This window comes from Mirounga angustirostris, unplaced genomic scaffold, assembly GCF_029215605.1.
Source record: "Mirounga angustirostris isolate CCGP_5_RB_7025 unplaced genomic scaffold, mMirAng1.0.hap1 SCAF_11, whole genome shotgun sequence".
NCBI classification, from domain to species: domain Eukaryota; kingdom Metazoa; phylum Chordata; class Mammalia; order Carnivora; family Phocidae; genus Mirounga; species Mirounga angustirostris.
In genome coordinates this window covers 86,283,543-86,289,379 of record NW_026991719.1, presented here as the reverse complement: position 1 = coordinate 86,289,379, position 5,837 = coordinate 86,283,543, and the positions used below count along the sequence as shown (strand labels likewise).

General features: G+C 36.7%; 1 non-coding gene across 1 annotated transcript; it reads left to right on the top strand.

Moving 5' to 3' along the window:
* The first annotated feature begins 551 nt into the window (after positions 1–551).
* LOC123851328 (U6 spliceosomal RNA) lies at positions 552–658 on the top strand. Its single transcript, XR_006792545.1, has one exon. It is a non-coding gene; the product is annotated as a U6 spliceosomal RNA (small nuclear RNA).
* Positions 659–5,837: the final 5,179 nt, after the last annotated feature.

Below are 5,837 nucleotides of genomic sequence, written 5' to 3'. Positions count from 1 at the left end.
GTCAGTATCAATAGTGATAAGTCACGTTGAGAGTATTTATCTTTATACGAAGTGATGAAAATGGCAACTTACCTATGTTGTATTCCTCAAAAAAAGAAAAACCATAATCCTAGTTTAATCATGGTTTAAAAATTATAAAAATTCCAATAGAAGGATAGTCTACAAAACACTTGACCAATATGCTTTAAAACTGCCAAGGTCACCATGAATAGGAAAAGTCTGAGGACTTTTCACTGCCAAGAGAAGCCTAAGGAGACACAACAATAAACGTAATATAGAATCCTGGATGGGATTCTGGAGCAGAAATACATCAGGTAAAAACCAAGGAAATTTGAATAAGCTATGTACTTTAGTTAAAAATAGAGTATTAATATTGGTTCATTAATTACAGTGAACGTACCATAATAACATAGGCTGTTGATAATAGGAGAAACCATGTGAGGGGATATATGGGAACTCTGCACTATCCTTTCAATTTTAATGTAAATGTACAGCCATTCTTAAATAAAGTCTCCTTTCCTTTTTTTGCTTTTTTAAAAAAATTTTATTAAGTGCTTCCTTCGGCAGCACATATACTAAAATTGGAACAATACAGAGAAGATTAGCAGGGTCCCTGTGCAAAGATGACATGCAAATTTGTGAAGCATTCTATATTTTTGAAAACACGATGGTCAAAACCTTTGGGATGCAGCAAAAGCAGTCCTAAGAGGGAAGTATATAGCAATACAAGCCTACTTCAAGAAGCAAGAAAAATCAAATAAACAACCTAATCGTACACCTAGGGAGCTAGAAAAAGAAAACAAATGAAGCCTAAAGGAGCAGAAGAAGGGAAATAATAAAGATTAGAGCAGAAATAAATGATATAGAAACTAAAAACAGTAGAACATATCAATGAAACCAGGAGCTGGTTCTTTGGGAAAAAAATAATAAGAAATAGCCAGACTTATCAAAAAGAACAAAGGACCCAAATAAATAAAATCACAAATGAAAGAGGAGAAATAAAAACTAATGCCACAAAAATATAAACAATTATAAGAGAATATTGTGAAAAATTATATGCCAACAAATTGGACAACCTGGAAGAAATGGATAAATTCCTAGAAATAAACTACAAAAACTGAAACAGTAAGAAATAGAAAATTTGAACAGACCAAAACCCAGCAAAGAAATTGAATCAGTAATTAAAAAATTCCCAACAAACAAAAGTCCAAGGACAGATGTCTTCACAGGTGAATTCTACCAAGCATTTATTAAAAAAAAAAAAAGTATTTATTTATTTTTTAGAGAGCACGTGCGAGAGAGAAAGAGAGCATGAGTGGGTGAGAGGAGCAGAGGGAGAAGCAGACTCCCAGCCCAGTGCAGGGCTCGATCCCAGGACCCTGGGATCATGACCTGAGCTAAAGGCAGACGCTTAACTGACTGAGCCACCCAGGCGCCCTCTACCAAACATTTAAAGAAGAGTTAATACCTATTTTTCTCAAACTATTCAAAAAAAAAAAAAGAAAGAAAAGGAAGGAAAACTTCCAAATTCATTCTATTAGGCCAGCATTACTCTGATTCCAAAACCAGACAAAGACCCCACTGAAAAAAAAGATCTATAGGCCAATATCCCTGATGAACATGGATGTAAAAATTCTCAACAAAATACTAGCAAATTGAATCCAACAGTACAGTTAAAGAATCATTCACCATGATCAAATGGGATTTATTCCTGGGCTGCAAGGTGGTTCAATATTTGCAAATCAATCAATGTGACACACCACATTAGTAAAAGAAAGGATAAAAACCATATGATCTTTTCAATAGATGCAGAAAAAGCATTTGACAAAGAACAATATCCATTCATGATAAAAACCCTCAACAAAGTACAATTAGCGGGAACATACTTTGACATCATAAAGGCCATATATGAAAAACCCATAGCTGGGGCACCTGGGTGGCTCAGTCGTTAAGCATCTGCCTTCGGCTCAGGTCATGATCCCAGGGTCCTGGGATCGAGTCCCACATCGGGCTCCCTGCTCGGCGGGAAGCCTGCTTCTCCCTCTCCCACTCCCTGCTTGTGTTCCTGCTCTCGCTCTCTCTCTGTCAAATAAATAAATAAAATCTTTAAAAAAAAAAAAAGAAAAAGAAAAACCCACAGCTGATATCATCCTCAGTGGGGAAAAACTGAGAGCTTTTCTTCTACAGTCAGGAACAAGACAGGGATGTCCACTAACTAACCATTGTTAGTTATCATAGTACCGGAAGTCCTAGTCTCAGCAATCAGACAACAAAAAGAAATAAAAGGCATCCAAATTGGCAAGGAAGAAGTCAAACTTTCACTATTTGCAGATGACATCATACTCTATATAGAAAACCTGAAAGACTCCACCAAATAATTGCTAGAACTGATACACAAATTCAGTAAAGTCACAGGATACAAAATCAACATACAGAAATCTGTTGCATTTCTATAAACTAATAATGGAGCAGCAGAAAGAGATATCAAGGAATTGATCCAATTTACAATTGCACCAAAAAACATAAGATACCTAGGAATAAATCTAACCAAAGAGGTAAAAGATCTGTATTCTGAAAACTATAGAACACTTATGAAAGAAATTGAAGAGGACACAAAGAAATGGAAAAACATTCCATGCTCATGGATTGGAAGAACAAACATTGTTAAAATGTCTATACTACCCAAAGCAATCTACACATTTAATGCAATTCTTATCAAAATACCACCAGCATTTTTCACACAGCTAGAACAAACAATCCTAAAATTTGTATGGAATCACAAAAGACCCTGAATAGCCAAAGCAAAGCCGGAGGCATCATGATTCCGGACTTCAAGCTATATTACAAAGCTGTAGTCATCCAGACAGTATGGTACTGGCACAAAAACAGACACATAGTTCAATGGAACAGAATAGAGAGCCCAAAAATGGACCCTCAGCTCTATGGTCAACTAATCTTTGACAAAGCAGGAAAGACTATCCATGGAAAAAAGACAATCTCTTCAACAAGTGGTGTCTGGAAAACAGGACAGCAACATGCAAAAGAATGAAACTGGACCACTTTCTTACACCATACACAAAAAATAAATTCAAAATGGGTTAAAAATCTAAGTGTGAGACCTGAAACCATTAAAATCCTAGAGGAGAGCACAGGCAGTAACCTCTTTGACATTGGCTATAGCAATTGCTTTCTAGATACATCTTCTGAGGCAAGGGAAACAAAAGCAAAAATACACTATTGGGACTTCATCAAGTTAAGGAGGGCATGTGATGTGATGAGCACTGGGTGTAATATGCAACTGATAAATTATTGAACACTACATATGACACCAAAGGTGTACTATAAGTTGGCTAATTGAATTAAAAAAAAAGATAAAAAGCTTTTGCACAGCGAAGGAAACAATCAACAAAACTAAAAGGCGACCTATGAAATGGAAGAAGATATTTGCAAATGACATCTGATAAAAGGTTAGTATCCAAAATCTATAAAGAAATTATACAACTGAACACCCAAAAAACAAATAATCCAGTTAAAAATGGGCAGAAGACATGAAAAGACATTTTTCCAAAGAAGACATACAGATGACTAACAGACACATGAAAAGATGCTCAACATTACTCATCACCAGGGAAATACAAATAAAAACTGCAATGGTCTATCACCTTATGCCAGTTAGAACGGCTAAAATTAACAACACCGGAAACAAAAGGTGCTGGTGAGGATGTGGAGAACAGGGAACCATCTTACACTATTGGTGGGATGCAAATTGCTGCAGCCACACTGGAAAGCAGTATGGAGGTTCCTTAAAAAGTTAAAGATAGAACTACCTTATGACCCAGTAATTGCACTACTAAGTATTTACCCAAAGATACAAAAATACTGATTCAAAGGGAAACATGCACCCAGATGTTTATAGTAGCATTATCAACAATAGCCAAATTATAGAAAGAGCCCAAATGTCCATCGACTGATAAATAGATAAAGCAGTTATAGACAATGGAATATTACTCAGCCATCAAAAAGAATGAAATCTTACCATTTGCAATGATATGGATGGAGCTAGAAAGTATTATGCTAAGTGAACTGAGTCTGTCAGAGAAAAACAAATACCATAAGATTTCACTCATATGTGGAGTTTAAGAAACAAAACAAATGAATGCAGGGGAAAAAAGAGAGGCAAACCAAGAAACAGACTCTTAACTACAGAGAACAAACTGAGGGTTGCTGGAGGGAAGGTGGGCAGGAGGATGGGCTAAATAGGTGATGGGGATTAAGGAGGGCACTTGTGATGAGCACTGGGTGTTGTATGGAAGTGATTAGTTGCAGGTGTAGAATTCAATGATCCATCACTTTCATACAACACCCAGTGCTCATCACAACCAAATAAAGTCTATTCTTTTTTTTTTTAAGATTTTATTTATTTACTTGTCAGAGAGAGAGAGCACAGGCAGGGGGAATGGCAGGCAGAAGGAGAAGCAGGCAGAGGGAGAAGCAGGCTTCACGCTGAGCATGGAGCCTAATGTGGGACTCGATCCCAGGACCCTGGGATCATGACCTGAGCTAAAGGGAGACATTTAACTGACTGAGCCACGCAGGTGCCCAAAAAGTCTATTCTAAAAACCTCCCAAATAAGAAATCTCCAGGCCAAGATGATTTCATTGGAGAATTCTGATCAATGTTTAAAGAATTAATACAAATTATATACAATCTCTTCCAAAAAATGGAAATGGAGGGAACACTTCCCAGTTTATTTTATGAAGTTAATATCATACTTATATAAAAGCCAAAGACAGCATACAAAAAAGAAAACTATATACCAATACCTGTCATGAATACTGATGAAAATTCTTTATAAAATGTTAGCATATGTAGAAAAATAATTATACACAATGGGGTTTATTCCAGAGATGCAAGGTTGGTTCAATATTTTAAAATCTGTCATTTTAATCCATCATACATAAAAAGTGAAAATTATATGATCCTATCAATCTATACAGAAAAAAACCCCAAAAAACCCAACACTTATCCATGATAAGAAATAAAACTCTCAGAAAAATTCAAATAGAAGGGAACTTTCTCAATTTGATAAAGAGCATTGTATTAGTTTCCCAGGACCACTGAAACCACAAACTGAGTGGCTTAAAACCAGAAATTTATTGTCTCTAAGCTCTAGAAGCTAGAAGTCTGAAATCAAGGTGTTAGTAGGGCTATGCTCCTTCTAAAGCCTCCAGGGGAAAAATCCTTTCTTGCCTTTTCTGGCTTCTGATAACCCCAGACATTCTTTGGTTTGTGGCAGCATAATTCCAAAATCTCTTCCTTCATTGTCACTTGGCATTCTTCCTGAATGTATCTCTGTTCTCTATCTCCTCTTCTTCATTTTTTTAAAAACGTTTATTTATCTATTTGAGAGAGAGAGAGAGCATGAGTGGGGGGTGGGGAGTGGGAGAGGGAGGAAGAATCTTAAGCAGACTCTGCACTGAGCTCAGAGCCTGATGCAGGGCCCAATCTCACAACCCCAAGACCATGACCCCAGCTAAAACCAAGAGTCGGATGCTCAGCTGACTACACCACCCAGGTACCCTTCCTCTTCTTATAAGGACACCAGTCATATTGGATTAAGGCCCACTCTAATGACTTCATCTTAATTTGATTCTATCTGCAAAGACCCTGCTTTTAAGTAAGGTTACACTTGCGGGCACCATGGGTTAAGACTTCAATATATCTATTTGGGGGACACAATTCAACTTGGGTTCTCCAAAATATATACATGAGTCAATTCATTTTTAAACAGGTGTTTTAGTTTCCTACTATATGTATGGAATCTTAATTTGTTGTAG